The sequence below is a fragment of the Camellia sinensis genome, chromosome 4 (assembly GCF_055761805.1).
Source record: "Camellia sinensis isolate YWXY chromosome 4, ASM5576180v1, whole genome shotgun sequence".
Classification (NCBI taxonomy): domain Eukaryota; kingdom Viridiplantae; phylum Streptophyta; class Magnoliopsida; order Ericales; family Theaceae; genus Camellia; species Camellia sinensis.
Window position 1 is genome coordinate 189995907 of NC_138964.1, and position 22042 is coordinate 190017948.

Here is a 22042-nt window from a genome sequence, read left to right on the forward strand (position 1 = left end):
TGGTGGGGGTTGGTGATTGAGAGAGTCTCAATCACATCTCTTTGAAATAATACTAAAAACTGAAATTTTTTTTGTTTTTATTTTTGTTTATTTGTTTATTATTAAGCATTTTTACTTTTTAATTATTTTAATAAATAAGCTTCACCCCTATACTTAGGGGTGTGCGCGGTGCGGGTCGGTGCGGTTTGAGAGAAAAATAGAAACTGCATGACGGGTGGCGGATTGATAAAAGTGTCACTAGAATTTGCCATTTTTCTTATCAAAAATCGGCGGTTCGGTTGGCAAATAATGACGGATTTGCCTTGGCGGTTCGGGCGGATTGGCGGTTTATAAAAAATATAATTCAAATTACAAAACTTAAATCAAAGAGTAAAAAAAAAACGAGAGATACCGTGATGTTAAGCATCTTGCGAAACTTTCTTCTGATGCAGCAAGTGTAGCAACAACATGATAATATCAACGACTATGCCATCAATTCATTACAAACATCTGTGGAAAGCTACAATGATCAAATACAATACATAAAATTAATATCATTCAGGGTTTACAATATATTGAAAATGTTTACTGTTGAAAAGTATTTAGATTAAAAAGTGAGTTGATCAGAAAAAAAAAAAAAAGATTTAAAAGTGAATTAGAATCCAACTTTATTTTGGATTACTGACATCTTGAATTCCCCTCGAGCAGTAATGTAATACTATATTCTAAGGTATAGAACAACAAGCAAACTTAAGTAAAAAAGAATTTTTAGTATCTTATAAAACATGATTTAATAGCGGTGTGGGTCGGCGCGGTTTGGAAGAAAAATAGAAGCCGGCGGATTGATAAAAGTGTCACTAGAATTTGTCATTTTTCTTACCAAAAACCAGCGGTTCGATTTGCAAATAATAACAAATTTGCCTTGGCGGTGCGGTTCGGTGCGGTTTTGGCGGTTTCGACGGTTTCGGCGGTATTATGCACACCTCTACCTATACCTATACCAAAGTGGGGCAAGCTTGGTGCTTGACCCAATAACCAAGCACCTACCCCGAAGCAGAATAAGTTATGAAGCTCAGGTCAACATGCAAGGCCTGCTCTGAAGCGAACTGAGCAATAAGGTGAACCTTCAAATTAGACAATTACTCCGAAGTGGACTGAGTTAGGAAAGGCCAAATCAACATAGATATTTGAGCCCACAAGAGACAAACAACTATGTTTTTCTCTCTTTGTCTAATCAGAACATGTAGACACAGAAATGCAGAGGGACAATGTGCACTCAATAGACCTGCGCACCAGAGTGTCACGCATAGTGGCCGTTCTCCTCCAATGAGAGACGATTACGAATAAGACAAACAAGATAGATGGCGGAAAGAGAAGATCTTGGAAGAAAAACAACTTTCTCCTATAAAATGTGAGCACTATTTACTTTAAAAGGATCCGAAATTTATTCACTCAATACATACACTCTCTTTGCATCATCTTTTCTTCTTCTCCCCCTAGTCCCTAACTTTACTATTGAAGGGATTTCCGACCAAACTCCGATCGAGTAGTCTTACCGTTTGTTATCTGTGCAAACTTTGTTTCCCAGAGTATGCTATTCTTTCACGAAGTTCTACCCTTCTTCATAGTACGGAAATTATTCTTATACAGACAAAAATTAAGCTTTTGAATAGATAACATATCCTTTTGGACAAATAATGTCCTTTTAACTTAAAAAGATTTAAACTTTGATTTATTTGCCTCATAGTTTAAAAATGGACCTACAATTGAGCGCCTTTTACCACTGGGGGTGGTGGCCTAGTGGAGAAAGCATCATTCTCACAGGCGTGACTCAGGTTCGATTTCTAGGGAGAGCGAAATGCTGAGTAATTCCAATGATTCTCTGCCGAGACCTCGCTCTGTACTCCGATCAAATCCTAGGCTCATTTGTGGCGTATGGTTGAGCTCTACTAGGGCCTCCATGGTGGGTCCCTTCCTATGAGTTGGGTTAAATCAGGCTGGCAATTACTTACCCTAGGGTCTGGACTCACGAATGCAGTGATAACACCTCAAAGTATCCTTTCTTTAAGCTCAAAAAAATAAAAAATAAAAAATAAAGCGCCTTTTTTTATTTTCCAGTTATTAAATTTCCACCAATAAATTTCCACCAAATATGGCCGTACTAGTGTCATTGGTTTGTAATTTTGCACGTTCCATTAATTTTAGGGGCAATCACGACTTTTTATTTTTATTTTTTTAAGTAGAGTATATTATACTTTATATCTTGGGGTACTTACGTGTAGGTCCTAATAAGTGGACTTATTGTCTAATAGGTCCGATGAGAAAAATTTGTTATAAAAAAATATCACTAATTGTAAATTTTAGCAACAATTTATAAAAATCATGACAAAAAAGTCACTAATTGTCAATTTTTAGCGACGTATGTAAAAAAATTGCCACAAAAAAATTATTTTTAAGTACAATTTTACCAAGACTTATTTTCAATAGGACTTGATGTGAATTAAATCTAATTATTAGGACCTATTGGTAGTTTACCCTTATATCTTTATATTTTGTATCAAATTTCACTTTAATCCATATACATAAAATTATAACAGCTAATCCTTTCCACTTTTGGTCAAATCCTATTTTTATCCACATACATAAAATCGTGACAGTCAACCCACTGCAGTTCTGGTCAAGTGTCAATTTTTCCCGTTACTCCATTATTTAAGTTTTTAAAAGAATCCAGTCATGTAACAAACATGTGACTACGAAATGAGGGTAAGAAAGAAAAATCATTCTCATTCCCATCAATATGTACTTTGTCTCATGAGATAAGCATGTGCTAGTCATATAATACAATATATAGGTATGTGTGTATTCATATGCTGAAAATTAGGACGAAAATGTAAGAAAATAGAACTTTTGAAATTAAAAAAAAAAAAACGCATTAGAGAAATCAAAAACTCTGTTATTGTGAAAAACAAAGGTTGATTATTATAATTTTTGTAAAATCCTAGTTTATCTTCTTAATCGTTCACAATTTGTGTTTTATTTTAGTTGAATACAATCAAAATTTGATACAATTTTTAGAACGAAATGTGTATAGATGAAAAATTTTACGTAATTTTTTTCTTTTACTCTTATTTTATAGTCATATACTTGTCACATTACTGACTTCTGTTAAAAACTTATATAATAGAATAATAAAAAAGAGATATTGACACTTGACTAGAAGTGCAGGGAGTTAATTGTCATAATTTCATAAGTGCATAGAGTTAAGTATCATAATTTCATCTGTAAGGATGAAAGTGGGATTTGACCAAAAGTATAAGGGATTAACTATCACGATTTCATGTGTATGGACCAAAGTAAGATTTAAGCCCATTTTGAGAAGTGAATTAAAAGTTACTTCTCAACTTTTAACCTACTTTCCTCTTTCACAAAAAAGTCAAAAAAAGCCAAAAAGTAACTTTTATGCAAAGTATAATTTATCCTTGTAAGTATTTACATGTTGGCCTTTGTATAAAATTGTTAAAGAGCAATATTATAGAAACTTAAAAATTATATATATAATTTACTTTGTCAAATTTACATCAATTTATATCAAATAAAAAATCATACCGTCACTTATTATTTATTATTTTAAAACTATCATCAACATATCATTCTAATTTTTTATCCAAAAAAAATTGTATACCATCTCAACTGAGGACACTACAGATCGAACAAGGAAAGGTCCAAAAATGCTAAAGGCCTTAAACATTTTATCAAAAATTTTACCAAATCACTCACATAAGTGTTGATTGTACACCCATATGAATGTATGGTAAAAATTTTAATAAAATATTTGGAATTCCTAACATCACTCTTTTACTTATCATAACTAGGTTGAAAAAATAAAAGAAAATTTATAGTTGAACAAAGAAGGAATTGTATACAACTATAATCATTAGCAAAAATAATTTTAAATATTATTTTAAATTCAATCTTAAAATTTATATTTTAATTACCGTATCTAAATATTAATTGTGCAATCGAGCTTTATCTAGGGTGTGGGTTGAGCATCTCATGTTAAGGCCATGTTTGATTGGGGTTTTGGGAGGATGGATTGGATTATCAATCTGTGGGACTCACTAAACCCTTATTTGGATGCAACAAAATGTCATAGGATTAGTAATGAAGGGAGCTTAGTAATCCCTCTCTGTAGGGAGATTAACTTGGGTGAATTTTATGTGAGATTAGGAAAATAGTAAGGAGATTGAATCTATTTTATATAAACAAATTTTTTTATTTTATTTTATTGTTTTTACCAAGTGCACCTATTTGTTTTAGTTTTTTTTAATATAGAAATAATTTATTTATTTATTTTATATAAAAATGATTTAACAATCCCATCACTAATCATATCCTGTACTATCATTAAAATAAACACACTTTTACGTAATCCCCTCACTAACAATCTACACATTAACAATCTCTTTACTAACAATCCTCTCATTAATAATTTTATCTAATCTAATCCGTCAAACAAACGTAACCTAAGAGATGAAGTAGGGATAAGTTACTAGTTATTTGAACAGATTATCAAATCTGCTAAACTTACTCGAATGCACATGAGTTTGACCCCCTCTCACTACAAGAAAAATGGGCTACTGCAACGTTTTTTTATTTTATTTATTTATTTATTTTTATGGCGTTTAGGGAAACACCACTATAAATTAATGAAACACAATGTTTTTGAAAAATGTTGTGCCTGATCTTAGTGAAACGGCGCCGTATTGGGTCAATGTATTGACCGTCAAAACCTCCGTCTTTTTGAACTCAGTCTCTCTTTCTCAGTCTCTACCACAACTTAGTCTCCCTCTCTTCCAAAACCCTCGATTTGAAGCCCTTATTCTTAACCCTCGATTTGAAGCTCTCACTCTCTCTCGCTCAATTTCAAACACACACACTCTCGCTTGCTCGTTCAATTTCTCATTCTCAACCCTCGATTTGCTCAATTGCATATCCAAAACCCTCGATGGTTTGCGGTTCATCGATCTCTTTTGCTCGCAATCGAATTCTCTAGTTATTCTTTTTCGATCTCTGTCGTTCGAGGGCTTTGCTCTAGCTGTTCTTCATCGAACTCGAACTCGATCTGTTCTTCATCAAATCGCAGATCCAAAATCCAAAATCGATCTATGCTAGCTGATCTCTCTTGCTCTTATATCAGGTACATTTTTCATTCTCTACTTTTTCATTGTCAAATTTGCTGATTAACTCTGTTCTTCATCAAATCAATCTGTTCTTCATCAAAATCGATCTGTTTTTCATCAAATCGCATATCCAAAATCCAAAATCGATCTATTCTAGCTGATCTCTCTTGCTCTTATATCAGGTACATCTTTTATTCTCTACTTTCTCATTGTCAAATTGCTGATTAACTCTGTAATTTTTTCATTCTTTAGTTAAAAAAAAAAATAGTTTATATAATTTGTGATGATCTTCCTGTTCTAGTTCTTTAGATTATTTATGATTTTAGCATTGTATACAATTTCGTTCTTCTAACCAGGCTGGCACTGAACTTTTTTATTGTTTTTTTTTTGGGTCATGTTGTTTGATGTTTTGGAAGGCACACAAATTGAAGTTTTGTACTTGTTTATGGTCTCTAATTGGCTTTTGTATATCACTTGTTTGACAAACTATGTTGTTTTGATAGCCTGGAAATACACTAGTAAACTATGGTGTGGTTAAATTGTTGGCAATTTGTTGTCTATTTTTAGATTTTAATATTTCCAAGATCATTGTTGTAATGTGTATGATGAACACAGAATAAATAGTCATTAACGGCTAGATAAGGAAGAAGTTTAATGATCTAGCTAAATTATAAGGTTGTTTATGGAGATAACCCCTTTGCGATGTCCACTAATTGGACACTTAAAAGATAGGCAACAAGATTTAGACATGGACACTTGAGAAATTAGCTTGACTGAGGTATAAAACCAGCACAAATGATTCAGGCACAACTTCATAACAATGTTTAAGCCACAAAGACCATTTATTATGAGCAGTTTTTAGAACTGGCCACATATCTTCCCATGAATGGCTAGTTTTTACACAAAAATCAAAATAAATAGATGATCTTGGACATGCTGGGTAGAAGTCTCCCTAAGTATCAAAACCTCCTTTGTTCTTTACCCTCTCCTACTCCCCATCAACTAATTAAATACAGAAGAAATACAAAGGGAAGGGTTCCTTGATCAGGCTTGACTTTTCCTCTCCCTTTTCACATTTGAAAACCATTTTTCACCAATTTAATAGAGATGTTTGATGAATTGGTGGCTGTTGCACTTAGATAGGATTTCTCTTGGTGTTTAAGGGGTGATTCTAATATCATTTGCTTTCCTTTAGGGAGGTTGCTTGATGTGCATATCTCCAAATCTGTGATAATTTTTTCCATCTTGATTGATGACTTGGGTTTGATGGACCTTCTTTTGATGGGAGGACCTTTTATTACCTAATCTAATAATCAAGAGGCTTCCTCCATGTCTGGCATAAACAATTTCTTGGTGTCTTTAAAGTGGGAAAAGTATTTTTGCTTAAGTGATTCAATTTTTAGGCATTAGTGAGGATAGTTGTTCTTAAAGATTTTCCAAGCATGTCAATTTGTCTATTATCTTGTTATGATTTACTGTATTATTGTATGGATGTCATTATATGATTAATTGATTTATTAGAATTGACTAATTAAATAGATTAATCCACTTGGTAAATTTTAATTGCTAATTTGTTTAAGAGTTTGGCCTATTCTCAAAATCAAAGTGTCATCTTTTATTTGTTGGGTTAATTTATAGGAAACACACAACAGATATTCATAATTTTTTCGACTAATGCAACACTCAGATACCAATTTTGAAGATGATTGTAGTAAGAAAAATATGACACCTCTACAGTCATGTAATGTGCTAACAACTAGAATCATGGATTTTTTACTTTGTGATCAATCAGGATAATCTGGTTGTTCTTGTAGAATCTTCATTAGAGATACCAGTCATCTTGATGAAATTCTATATCATAATCTATCAAGAGCATTGTAGAAACTTTTAGTTTCTTCATTAATATGCTTCATGCTAGAAATACTTCTAGTATGCTTGATAGTGATGATTTAGGTTGCACCACTGGGATGCAAAAATCATGACAACTGAAAAATTGACAAAAGTAGTTGCACTCTTTTAGGGAGATTGAATTTTTTCTTCTTTGAATTCCTTTTTGGCATCTTAATTAACCTTGCAACTATAGTTGCACTAAATCTGTTAATTGACAACTGAAATTATTCTGTTAAAATTCCCTTTTGGTTTCGTAACTAACATTGCAGTTGTAGTTGTAATGGATCTGTCAAGTGACAAGAATTTTTTTGTACATAGTTTTTGTTTCCCTAAGATTTAATAGGTGATTCTTTGCCTTTTCTTTTTACAGGCTAGTTCAGTTATGCATCTATTTACGGGGAGTTACCAGAGTTCGACTTGAAAGGTGGGAAAGCAGACTCTGCCAGCCCCATTTGTAGCATCAGAAAAGCCATGGGAGACCATATTTAGTGGATCATCTCACAGCTACTGTAGAGTGATCACTGCAAATAGATGATGCATATCTACATTTTCTTGTTATCTTTCCGGTCAAAATTCAGTGATGTCTTCTAAAGTTATTCAAGCTATTGAAGAGTCTACAAGTTTCAAAGTGTCTTCAAAACTATTGAAGGCAGGTTTGAATTGGCTGGAAGGGGGAAAAAAATCAATTTAAAATGTTTGAGGAGATGAAGCTCTATGCTCTGCTATAGCTACTTATGAATTTGATACAACCAAATCTGTGGAGGATCTGTTGGAGCTGGTGGACCTCTCACCTTTCTACTGGAGTTTTGAAATTGTCAGTTTTGCTAACTCACCAAATTCAAATCTTGTTGTTTTCAAAATGTGTTATATTCCAACATCGCCTTCTATAGTCAAAACCTTTTCCAAAAGGACATTTTCAGTGCAATCGTGTAGATTCTCGATGCCAAGACAGTGAATACCTTAGCTATGCCTTACAATCACAGGACTCATAAGGAGAACCGAATTGGGTTCGTTGTCATGTACTCGCTAACCTTCTTTTTTGCCAATTTTGGTCCAAACGCAACGACTTTTGTTGTCCCTGCTGAGATTTTCCCTGTAAGGCTACGATCTACATGTCATGGCATATTAGCAGCATCTGGGAAAGCTGGGGCAATTGTTGGGGCATTCGGGTTCTTATATGCAGCTCAGAATCAGGACCCAACTAAGACAGATAAAGGGTATCCACCGGGTATTGGTGTGAGGAATGCGCTCATGGTTCTTGGCGGAGTCAATTTCTTGGGTATGGTGTTTACATTCTTGGTGCCTGAGTCGAAAGGCAAATCATTAGAGGAAATGTCTCAAGAGAACAAGGAAGATGAGGACTGATCGACAGAGATGAGACAGAAGACCTGTCATCGGCATATCAAAATTTGTTGATCAAGGCCATTGTTCATGCAAGGTCTAATATTTAATTGATTGTTTTTGTTCTATAATCCTTTTTAGTTCCACAATTTTCATAGAATAAAGGCTTGTTTGATGATTGTTTTGAGTATTTTTTGTTGTAATTGTTCTAGTGAATTTTGTTTTTAATGTTTTGGGATTCTGTTTTTGAAAACCTGGTTTGTATTTTACAGCAACTATACAGAGAATGCCAACTTTGGTATTTTTTTTTTCATATTCTTGTAGCAGTAGCAGCACGGAAGGGGGAGGGGAATTGATATTTCATTTCATATAATAAATATAATATATATATATATATATAAACGCCACTAAATGACGTCATTGACGTCATCCGTTAGTTTGGAACGGAAGTTAAGACGGATGTCAAAGCTTTTGCGGCGTTTTCAAAAACGCCGTCTAATAGTTTTAGCGATGTTTTGTAAACATTGCAAAGCTATTGCGGCAGCCATATCAACAACGAAAATTTAAACATCGCTATAACGTTTTTTGGTGTTTTTCAGGCTTTTAGCGGCGTTTTAAAACTCGTTTTTCTAGTAGTGTTTCCATGATTTATAGGTCCACCACAATATATTACCATTCTTATTTTCTTTCCTCACCACAATCTATTACCATTTTTATTTTCTTTCCTCACCAACATACCACTATTATTGACGTCATCACTTAACCCATACACTATTTATTTATTTACGCTATGTTTAATTGAGAAATTTAAAAAGAAATTTGAAAAAGAAAAAAAAAGTAAAATATGAATAAAATATACATATATTTCACCTAATTTTATACACATTTTCTTTTCTTTTTTTCTTTCCAAATCGCTTGTCAAAGAGTAATGTTAGAGATCTTAAAAATTCTACCAAAAATTCTACCAAATGTCTACATTTGGTAGAATTTCTGGGATCTCTAACATTTTTGCTTCTGAAATTCTCCTACCAAACACAACATTAATTTCCCCAATGCAACATTTTTCGAGGTGATTGGGAGAGGGGTTGGGAATAATGAAGGAAGGTGTGATGATCCCGCCACGTATAATATTTTACATTTAATTAATTCTTATTCTGATTTAATTGTGAAATTCTCAATAAAGTGAAATTGACGAATTGAATTTTTTAATTTCGAGTATCAGACTATATGAGAGTTTAATTAAATATCCGATTCAGTTTAGTAAAGTTGAAATTTTATTAATTGGGTCCGAATTGAAGTTGATTAAGTTATAAAATATATATATATATATATATTTTAAATAAATAAATAATAATACTGATAATAAAATAAATATATAAAACAATATATCCAATTACATAGCTATATGTGCTAAATGTAATCTAATTTGACATTGGGTTATCAAATATGTGATTAATATATTATTTGAGGCCAAATGAATACAACTATGAGATTATGAGAATAATTGGGCCAAATGATAATATAGTGAAAGGTGTGCCATGAGTTGGACCCATATGAGATAGGCCATTTGTTAAGCCTATGAAATAGGTGGCATGAATTAGCAATTAGAGTGATTAATTATGGAGTGAGTCACCACTGTAAGCTCTAGTACAAAAGAGTGAATATGAAGCCACGAAACCAAAGAGAAAAAGAGAGACAAAAAGGAAGAAGAAAATAGTCTCAAAAAGTTAGTGGAAATAGGAGAGAAATAATAGGAATTAATATTAAGGTGAGTTATATTATACTTTGAGTCACCATAATATATTTTACATATGGTTTGAATTACCATAATTTATTTTATACAAGTTATATTTTATAACTTGTATTTATATTTCAATTACGTTAATTATTTTTTGAACTCCATTTGCTTATATTGAAACCCATGGATATATTTGTTTAAATTTTAGAAATTATTTGATAATGATTTTATAAGCAATTATTTTCTATAAGTACCACCACGGGAGTCCCATGCCTTGGGAGATTTAAATAACCATTGGCCTCTGTTTGACCACTTTGTGGTCCTCTGTTTATTATGGATCCATTGACCTCTGTTCTGATTGTCACTTTGGTGACCTCTGTTCTGTTTTGTTTTATTCGGTACCGTGATTATGATTATTTGCTTATATAATTTCCGCATTCTGCTTCTGTTATTTAAAATTAGTTATGTATTTCAGCTACCAAACTAATCTCTGTTTAGCCAAATAATTATCATGATAATTTTTGTACCTTCATGCTCACTGTATAATATTTCTCGCTTTGCCATGTGGTTATAGTTGTCAACCACTTTTAAGTAACGTGTCAAGGCTAGTGCATGGGGTAGGCACAAGGCACTTGTAGTCATAGTACAACTCTGGAATTGCAATTGAATAGAAGCTCCAATATATACGTTTTTGTTATATTTAAATAAGACTTGGGTACCCTTTTATTTTACTCTGTTGCACTATTAATTTGTTATGACTTCAGTTATTAGCTTGTCGTAATGCCGAACCTCTCGGTACCAGGTTTGGGTCATGACAAAATGGTATTAGACCAATGATTTTTCAAAAAAAAAAAAATATTGGAGTGTAGGACACACGCACAATTATGTAGTGGGATAAGGGTATGCATGATAAGTTTGTGCGATTTTGTACCAAATTTGATGTAAACATAACAGGAAAATAAAAATGAATGGCACCAGGTGCTGCCAATGGTGAGTAAGAAAGAATAAGTGTAGTGCACTTTGTGTGTTTGGTCTGCATGTTTGGTCCGTATCTAAATAGAAAAAGAAAAAGATTAATTGGCAAGAGTGGGTGGTAGGTATAGGAAAAGAAAAGTGAAAGGGTTTCTGAAACTGTCAGATTTTAAGTTGCTTAAAATCAAGTTTCGAGCATACAGGAGGTAGGTCTCAACAAGAGGAGTCTAGACCTAGAAAGAATAGGCAAAACGAAGATCGGGGTGGACTACACGCGCCGGTCAAATCTTTGCACGTAAAGTCAACATGAAATTAGAAAGCCACGCACAGCCAGAGGTTAAAGTTGACCATTTGGTAGCTAATCTAGATACTTTAAATATTTATTTGGGACAAGAGTGAGTTTAGCTTAGTGATTAAGGCGTATGGTACTAACAATGTAATCAGGAGTTCGAATCCTCTTAACAGCGTTCGAGGATTTAAATGTTTAGGTAGATATCATCACAGAATATTTTGTTAATATCAACAAAATATTCTGCAGATTGCAATCGGTCCTTAAAGTTTTCAAAAATTATAATTCTGTCACGGGGTTCCTAGAAATTTTCATTTTGGCTCCTGTAGTTGTGAAATCACAGTTTGGCCCTAGGAGTTTGAGAAATTTGCTCTTTTATATTTAAGGATGGAAATGATAGGTGGTCAGTCATGTGTTTGGCATTAAAATTTTGTGTGATCATACATACAGAAGCTGTATGCATCTAGTAAGTAAGTGATAAATTGTGCATTCAGGAATGTGTACATATGTAAGTATTAAGGTTAAAACCTATGAGCTATAGGGAACTTTGAGGATTATAGGAGGATCGAGACGTGTTTAGTAAATAGCCTAAGCATTAGGTCTAAGAATTTAGAGCTGTTATTAAATGTTGATAATTAGAAGGAAACTGAAATGCGATGTTTAGTAAGTGTGGTATTAAGGCCAAGAGCTAAGAACTATTGAGGAATGTCTAACGTTATAAGGACATTAGAATTGTTAACTGGTATATTAGGGAGTACAAATATGATGACTTGTGAAACTACAGGCTTATAGGAATTAACGATTATTATGGAACTTTGACGATGAAAATAGGCTGGGATATGTTTGTTTAATAAGTTTAGTGTTGAAGTGAGGAGCTATTGTGAAATCTATGATGCGATAAGGAAAACGTAATTTTTGACTTGCACATTAGGAAATGCAAGCATATTGATGGAAGTAATGAAAGCTATGTGATTACATGTGAAGGTAAGCTATAAGAACATTTCGGGAAGTTGAAATATCTTATGATGAATGAAGAGCATGGAACTATGGTAATTGGAGGCTAGGAAATTATTTAATATGAAGAAGTTATGTTGTTTTTGGGAGGGACCTAATGTCTGAGCCATAGGTTCTCATACTTTTGTTGAGTGACCTTGCAAGTCTGATTGAAATCACGTTCGACCGGCGTAGCTTCACATCTGAAATTCTCGGTCAACTTCATGGAAATGAATAGGTTGCCCTATTGATGACCTTGTATAAGTATTTGACTTACAGTTGAATATGTCGTGTTATGTTCCAAGCTAACTAATATTACCCCAAGTATTATCTCCCCAAGTATTATCTCCTTTTGCCTTGTGACTTAAGGAAAAGATGATGAGAAGTGCAAATGATGTGGAAGTTGTTGAATCTTTGTTAGAATGTAATGAAACCTATGCAAACATGTCATGAGAAACGACAAGGATCAAAAGAAAAAGTCAAATGTGGAATTAACAAGAGAATAAAAGAAGATATTTAGAAGTTTTGTGGTACGAGAGGCAAACAATCCTAAGCAAAGTCGTAAAAAAATGAGCCTACCCTCAATATGTCCAACGTATTAAAAACCGCATAGACAGTTATGTCATTGACTTATGAGTGGATACTTTAATAGGACATCGGATGAGAGATTGTCAATAAAAATAGAGCAAAATAAATAAATAAACAAATGTTAGTCAATGCAAAAAGTCTTGAATTAGAATTGACACCCTTCTAAATACTTGAATTGATTGTGGGTAAATTTAGAACTCATCTACTTGAGCATTTGAAACTTGATTGAGATTGTTATAAGGAAACTATTTGCAAAGTGTCTATATGTTAATGGATTCAAGATCCATCCATTCATTTGAAGTCAATTGTTATAAGATAAATGTATAATTGGGAATATTATTGGGTAAAACTGTTTCATCGCTAGTTAGAGAATTATATTATTTGGGAACGTTGTACTATAAGTATGGCCCGATACTTTCGATATGGACCCTAGAATGTAATGTTGCATGTGAATGGATTTTCGATCTATTAAGTGAATGTGATCATATACCTAAGTGAGTCGTTTTTGACTTCTGAAATTAAATAGTTATCTTGTGGAACCAATGGAGAAACTTTTTCCCCACCGATTTGACTTGATGGCTTATGAATTCCATAAGAACAAATAACCAAATTATTGTGGTCAAAAAATTTATGGATTTAAATTTGTTATTGGGGTTGTATCACATACCCAGCCTATTTTGAAGACTCCATATGGGATGTCAATAGGGGAGTACTTTGATTTGTTGAAGCTAAGTAAGATCATGAATATCATTTGTCTATTTGGAGACATGTGGATTATTGGAAATATAAAGATTATTAGAAGATATGTGAATAACTAAATAAAAGTATATGTGATTGATATAGTAGTATGTTGGAATTAATATATTTTTTGGCTTAATATTACGAGGATGACTTCAAGGTCTGCTATGCTTTACTAAATAGTTTTTGATGACAATATGAATTAGGAGGAGTCACAATTTGGGTTATTAACCACTAAATGAAAATGAGCTAAACTCCTATGATGAGGAAATCAAACGATGAGGAAAGTTACTTGGGAAAAGTAAGGACATATGATTAGTTTTCAGGTACAAGTGCCTTAAGTTTGAAGGACCAAACTTTTTAAGGGGGAAAGATTGTGACGACCTTGCTATGTATAACATTTTACATTTAATTAATTTTATTATGATTTAATTATGGAATTCTCAATAAAGTGAAATTGACGAATTGAATTATTTTAATTTTGAATATCGGACTATATGAGAGTTTAATTAAATATTCAATTCAGTTTAGTAAAGTTGAAGTTTTATTAATTGAGTCCGAATTGAAGTTAATTAAGTTATAAAAAGAAAACAATATATATATATATATATATAATATAAATAAATAAATAATAATACTAATAATAAAATAAATATATAAAATAATATATCCAATTACATAGCTATATGTGCTAAATGTAATCTAATTTGACATTGGGTTATCAAATATGTGATTAATATATTATTTGAGGCCAAATGAATACAACTATGAGATTATGAGAATAGTTAGGCCAAATGGTAATATAGTGAAAGGAGTGCCATGAGTTGGACCCATATGAGATAGGCTCTCTGTTAAGCCCATGAAATAGGTGGCATGAATCAGCCAGTATAATGATTAATTATGGGTTGAGTCACCACTGTAAGCTCTAGTATAAAAGGGTGAATATGAAGCCACGAAACCAAAGAAAAAAAGGAGAGACGTAAAGGAGGAAGAAAATAGTCTCGAAAAGCCAGCGTAAATAGGAGAGAAATAGTAGGAATTAATATTAAGGTGAGTTATATTATACATTGAATCACCATAATATATTTCACGTATATTTTGAATTACCATAATTTATTTTATACAAGTTATGTTTATAACTTATATTTATATTTCAATTACGTTGATTATTTTCTGAACTCCTTTTGCTTATATTGAAACTCATGGATATGTTTGTTTAAATTTTAGAAATTATTTGACAATAATTTTATAAGTAATTATTTTCTATAAGTAACACCACGGGAGTCCCATGCCTCAGAGGACTTAAATAACCATTGGCCTTTGTTTGGCCACTTTGTGGTTCTCTATTTATTATGGATCCATTGACATCTGTTCTGATTGTCACTTTGGTGACCTCTGCTCTATTCTATTCTATTTGGTACTGTGATTATTAAAATTTGCTTATATAATTTCCGCATTCTGCTTCTGTTATTTAAAATTAGCTATGTATTTCAGCTACCAAACTAATCTCTGTTTAGTCAAATAATTATCCATGGTAATTTTTGTACCTTCCTGCTCACTGTATAATATTTCTCGCTTTGTCATGTGATTATAGTTGTCAACCACTTTCAAGTAACGTGTTAAGACTAGTGCATGGGGTAGGCACAAGGCACTTGTAGTCATAGTACAGCTCTAGTATTGTAATCGAATAGAAGCTCCAATATATACGTTTTTGTTATACATAAATAAAGATTTGTATACCCTTTTGTTTTATTTCCCTGCACTATTAATTTGTTAAGACTTAATTTATTATCTTGTTATGACGCCGAACCTTTGGGTACCGGGTTTGGGTCATGACAGAAGGGTAAGGAAGAGTGTGGAAGTTACGGGTAGAGTTATGCAAAATACCATTTAATTCGTTAAAATTGTATTAATTTGCATCAATTAGCACTTCTCTATCTACTGATTGTGGATTAAATTTTAAAATTTAAAATTCATTTTCGTAATCGTTCCACTCTACTATAGTTAATATATATATATATATATATATTATATTTTTTAACCTCTAATAAAATATTGAAGTACAAAATCAGTGTGAGAGAGATTTAAGATGTGAAATTTGTTATAAATTAATAGTTATATATATGAAACATATTATATAAAATTAGGCCTCGTTTGGGAACAGACTAATTTAGTAACTTTTTGGCTATTTGGCTAAAATATGAGCTAAAAAAAACTAGTATGTTTGGGATGGCTTTTTGAATTTTTACGAAAAAATATGCAAAAAGTAGAGAGAAAAGAGAATTTTTCACTTTTTGGTATGGGTTGTTGGCTTTTTGGCTAATTTAGTAACTTTTTTACTTTTTAGCTAAAAAAGAAGGTTCCCAAACGAGGCCTTAGTTTGTGTTATATATATGAAAAATATTATGCAAATTAGTATTGTATATTGTGTAAATGTTTGATAATTTGTTAGAATATTATTCAATCCACCCAAAACTGCCCAAACCATTATTTGTCAATCTCCCAATCCGTTATTCGATTTGTAATTTTACTCTCAAACTGTACCATGCACACCCCTAATCATAGGATAGAAAAGGGGACAATACAAAATTTTTGAATAAGACTAATGCTGTATTTGGTTAGGAGATTTAAGAAGGGATTTGAAAAGAGAAATGAAAAAGGTAGGTGAAATATAAATAAAACATACCTAAATTTCACATAATTTTACACATCTTTTCTTTTTCCCTTTCCAAAACCCTTTTCAAATCTCTCAACCAAACACAGCGTAAAAGAGACAAAGACATTTTCCCTCTAAAATAGAAACTACTTGAAAAAATTCACTTTGTTCAAACTATATCACATTTGTGTAATTTTATTTTCTTGAATCATCAATTTGAACAATTATTCCCTTAAACCATTGATATTAATTTATTTCTCCTCTAACCAACTATTGACATTAACTCATGTTAACCCTAACCATTAACATAGTTGATATTTTTATAGAATATCGCACATGCTAGCAGAAACGCAATTGACTGAAGGTATTAATTCTGGTGATCCATAATGTGGAAATAAATATCTAAATACCATTCAACAAAACACAATTACTTGATTTGAAAATATACAACAAAAACACAACATATATACAATTGATAGTAGCAAAGTATTGCCTGTGCATGTAATACATCATCCACGCAATGTGCTAAAATATAACAAAAACATTATAGTGTGGCGATAGATATAATATTTTGTAAAATTATTAATTTCATTAACAATTTGAAATAAGAGTGAATTAATGTCAATAATTTATGAAAATAATTATTTAAATTGATAGTTTAGATAATGACATGGACAGGCCCACGAGGCATACAGCCCACGGCAAACCGCCCCGAACCCATCGCCTTGGACCCATAGCATAACTTGATTGGCAAAGCCCAGGACAGCTGGAGTCCACCTGGACGTGGAGGGCCAAGGGCATTCGGACACATGGCAGATGAGACACAGGCCACATCAGCAGACAAAGATCTGCAGAGTTATTGCCACAACATATCACCATTAATGCAGCCCATCACAGCATTTATTACGACAACACCTCCCCGTCGGAACAGAGCCCCCTCACCCTGAACAAGGTAAGCTACGGCACAGGTTTTCGGCGGAAAGGGGGCACGTCACGAAGGACAGTGAAATGATTACCAAAGGATATAAGCAACAAGAGAAGCACAAGAATAAAGTTAAGCTTTTTATCTCTCCATCTTCTTCCCTACATTTTCCTGTTTTTCCTCTACTAATTCTCTCGCCGGAGGGTTCACTGGGGGACTGCCCCGTTCCCCTTTGGACTTGCTTGCAGGTCATTTGGCGGAATCACCACCCGAAACCGGAACCTGAAAAACCTGGGCTAGCCTGACCCATCCACCCAGGACGAATAGCATTATCAGATAATAAAATAACACACAAGCATAATAATTTGAGAGAATAAAGTGAATTTTTTTTTTTGGGTATATCAGAAATAATTTTTTTTTGAAAATACTATTTTGTTTACATATCTAATATTCTTTGATTAATTACATTAAAATAATATAATACAGCCAATGGACGAACCAATTTAAAGAGAAGGATTGACTTTCAATTCATGAAAACTAATGAGGTTGTTAGAGAATTTTTACATTTCAGCACTCGTTTGGCAAAGCTGGTTTTGGGGACTAAATGGCGGTCCCATTTTAAAATAGGTTATTTTAGTAATTTTTTAAATTTTTTAATAAAAATATGAGATAAAAAAATTAATATATTTAGAATGACTTTTTTATTTTTTATAAAAATATGTCTAAAAAGTAGAGAGAAAATGAAATTTTTGACTTTTTAATATAAGTTATTGGTTTTTTATTTTTTTTAGTGATTTTTTCACTGTTTGGTTAAAACAGTGCGTTACCAAATGAAACCTAAAAAGAAAAAATAAATTAAAAAATCAATAATATAAAATATCACATCCAAATCATAATCATTTCATTTTTTTAATCACAAAAGTTAAAAAAGTAAAAAAACTTATCCCAAATAATAATTTTTAACCTCAAACTAAAATAACTAAAAAACTAAAAAAAGCTAACAAAGAACTCTCATTATAGTTTGAATTGTTTCACGTGTAGACATTGTGGCACTATTTGGCATATCTTATTTTGGTATATTTTTTTAATTTTTTTTTAGGGCATATCATTTTTTATAAAAATATATTTATTTAGATAATTCTAAACACCCTATGGCCCCATTTGTTTTCAGTGGTAAAATAAAAGGAATTGAGAGTGAATGAATTAATAGTGAAGGGATTGTTCGTGAGAAGGTTAAGTAAAATTATGTTTATTTTAATGGTACTTGTTAGTGTAGGGATTGTTAAATTATTATTCTATAAAAAAATATAAAATATTAAAACAAATAAAATTATGATTTTTATTTAACAAAAAATACAAAAATATTAAACATTAATGTTAAAAAAAATGCCCAACATGTATAATAATAATAAAAAAAATCAAATCCCATGGGACTAATTTCCTAATACCGCCTCTACTTTCTCCATCTCAATCCTAATATCAAGACCCATCCTAATCCCATGAGATTATAAATCTTCTCTCCATCTTTCAAAATAAACACAATATATAGTGAATCTCACATCTATTTCAATCCCAATTTCACCTCTATCTCCTAGAATAAACAGGCCAACGTATCTATCTACTATATCACATAAGACATAGTAGTGAACAAAATATGAGCAAGAATGGCAAAAAATTGATTGAAAGGGATAAATTTCACCCCCTTGTGTTAATTTAACCTGCATTAACTTTATTCTAAAAATTTTCAGATTACATCATTTAATCTAATTGATACAACTTTTTAAAAATTAAACTGAAATTAATAGATAAAATAATTTAGTCACTTTTTTAATATGATTGAGGGGTTAATGTTTATTTGAAATGATTCATTCCTTTCTATAAAGTCCATCCATTTTGCATTTATTTTTGCCTAGTTTCTTAACACATAATAAATTAAATTAAAGAGCATTCAAGCTAAAAAATCATTTCTAAACCTTTAAGTCAATAGGTGCGAGGTGAAATTTTTTTTTCCCCGCCCAAATAACATTATTTATCTGAAAGGACACGTATATGTTCAAAGTTTACCTATGTGTCTATTTGTTCCAATATCACACATCTATCCAAAATGTCGCATATTTTGTACACATCACCTAGTTGTCCAAATATCTGTTAATATGCCAACCATCTATATATACGCATCTATTAGAGGTGTTTGCGATTCGGTTGCGGCCGGAGAACCTCTAATCCGCTATCTGTCTGTCGGATTGTTGGATTGAAAAAAATCAATCCGCATCCGTTCGCTGGATTGACGAATGCAAATTGAGCGGATTAGCGGATGGATGCGAATTGTTTTTGCGGATTAAACTTTTATAAATTTTGATCATAATACAACTTGTCAATAGTTGTTTTGGATAACAATCAAACTCAACATAACCAAAAGATTATCAAGTAAATTGTCAAATACTAATAATAAATACATATAAGAAAATTATGTATTATAAAAACTGTTTCATTACTTTTTTTTATTATTTTAAAACTATTTAATTTGATTTTTTTTAAATGACAAAATTAAGCCTTATATTTTTCACACAAAAATACCAAAAAGGATTTTCAAATTGAAAACACAATAGAATCTCTAATTTTTTTTAATTGAAAATACAAATAAAATATCTAAACCAATTGGAAACACAAAATCTTACAAATTACTAGGGGGTGCTCACGGTTTGACGGTTCGGCTGCAGCCAAAAAAATCTCAAATCCGCAATTTGTCCAAAACTAAGTGGATTGAGAAAAATCAATTCGTAACCCTCCACTCGTCATCAAACATCCGTCCAATTATGAAAAAGTCTGTAGTTCCAAGTCATGACCCCCTATAAGAAGTGAAAAAATGGAGAGACGGCATGGAGAAGGACAGCATCCTGTGTTGTACCAAAGAGGGCGACATATACGAAGGTCTGTACCAGATAGGGATAAAGCAGAGGTGTTTACTGTCTTTGTAGACAATTTGCCGTCGTCTATGAATTCGAAAGGTTTGTCTTTTTTGTTCAACAAGTTCGGAGTGGTGAAAGACGTGTTCATACCAGATAAGACTAGGAAAGCTACTAGGACAAGGTTTGGATTTGTTCTGTATGATTGTGCAGTAGCTACAGAGGTGGCTATCCAAAAAGCTGATGGGATATGGTGTGATGACTGTGCTATTAAAGTTAACATGGCTGAGTTTGGAAAGGCCCAGTTTCGTAGCCAGCATGTGTCCATTTTCAAACCAAAGGAAGGTAAAGACAAAAGCCGTGTTTCCAGCTTGGGGTGGGAACATAAACAACAGCCATATGGAGGAGACAGAAAAAGATCATTTGTTGAAGTTATAAGAGCTAAGAACGACGTTCTGTGGTGGTTTGCGCAAAAGAAGAGGGTAATGGCTGGTTATTTGGAAATATCATTGTGAAATTAAGAAGCCATTTTAGCTTTGTGGATTTTGAGGGTGCTGTACATCTTAAGGGGTCTGATGACATAGTAGTCAGGCAAGGTGGAGGAAGAGATGCGGTGTTGACATTTCAATCGATGGTGGACATGGAAGAAAAATTAATCCTTCTCGGTGATCTACTAGATGAGTGGTGTGAATCTGTTTCACAATGGAAACAAGGTATGTGTATGGACCAAGAACGTTTTGTATGGCTAAGTTGCTTTGGAGTCCTATTGAATCTATGGAGCTGTAGTACATTTATCAACATTGGAAAGACTTGGGGTGAGGTTATAGAAATTGCAGAAGAAACGGCTAGAATGTCCTCTTTCGAATGTGGTAAGATTAAGGTAGTAACAAAGTGTAAATCAAAGTATTATATTACAGCGGGAAAAAATGTCAGAATCATACCTTGTAGCGAAGAATCTCGTGGGTAAATCACGTGCTTTCAAAATCTGAACAACGAACCCAGCAGTGGAGTGATACTACAAAATGAGTATCACCCACACAAGTCACAGTGCAAAATGACTTGATCGTTGTTTTATAGGAGAGAGTCAGAGAGAGAGTATGGGAAAAATGGTTATGGGTAAAAACCACATAACGTATATCTGATGTACGTATCTCATAGATTAACCATATAATCTGATATATAACCACATATATATATCAATCTATCCATCTATCCATATCTATTGATATGATAGTTATAGATATCCTGAATGGTTATCCAAATAAGTTTTGAATTCAAATTCAAACTTATATGGATAAGGTTCAAAAGGTTTAAGTTCAAAGGGTCATGCCACATGGGCACCCAATTTCTAATATCTCCCACTCGCACATGAGTTGACATGACACTGCCACATCTCTTATCTCAATCTCCCCAAAAAATAAACAATCTCATACTAGCCATTACACCGTGTGACTGCTGAGAACACCTGCATGTGGGAGCTCTATACTATAAACTCAAAATGAGCCAGTATAGAGACATCAACCCCAAAAGAACAGAAATAGTGTCTCATATACCCCAGACCCATCTAATTACACCGGTCCAAAAAACATCTCTAATCCCTCAAAAGAGCATGTTTGACCCTCTCAATTCTTGCAATATATTCACACTCAATTCGCCTCTCATACAGAGCGATGTGAGTTGCCGGCAGTGAATATACAACAGTGGTGTAATACTAGATGATCTTCCCTTTGCCCTCATGCCATTTAGTTTAGGATTGATTGTTTTCCCAGTGATGTCCCTTAAGGCCGAATCATACATGGCCGCAGGCAACATACCAAAGTAGCAGAACATCAACCCCTTATCTTATGACG

At 32.7% G+C, this 22042-nt stretch overlaps 1 pseudogene; it reads left to right on the forward strand.

The window, feature by feature from the left end:
• Positions 1-7629: 7629 nt before the first annotated feature.
• Positions 7630-8414, forward strand: LOC114307951 (inorganic phosphate transporter 1-4 pseudogene; annotated as a pseudogene).
• The last annotated feature ends 13628 nt before the right edge of the window (positions 8415-22042 follow it).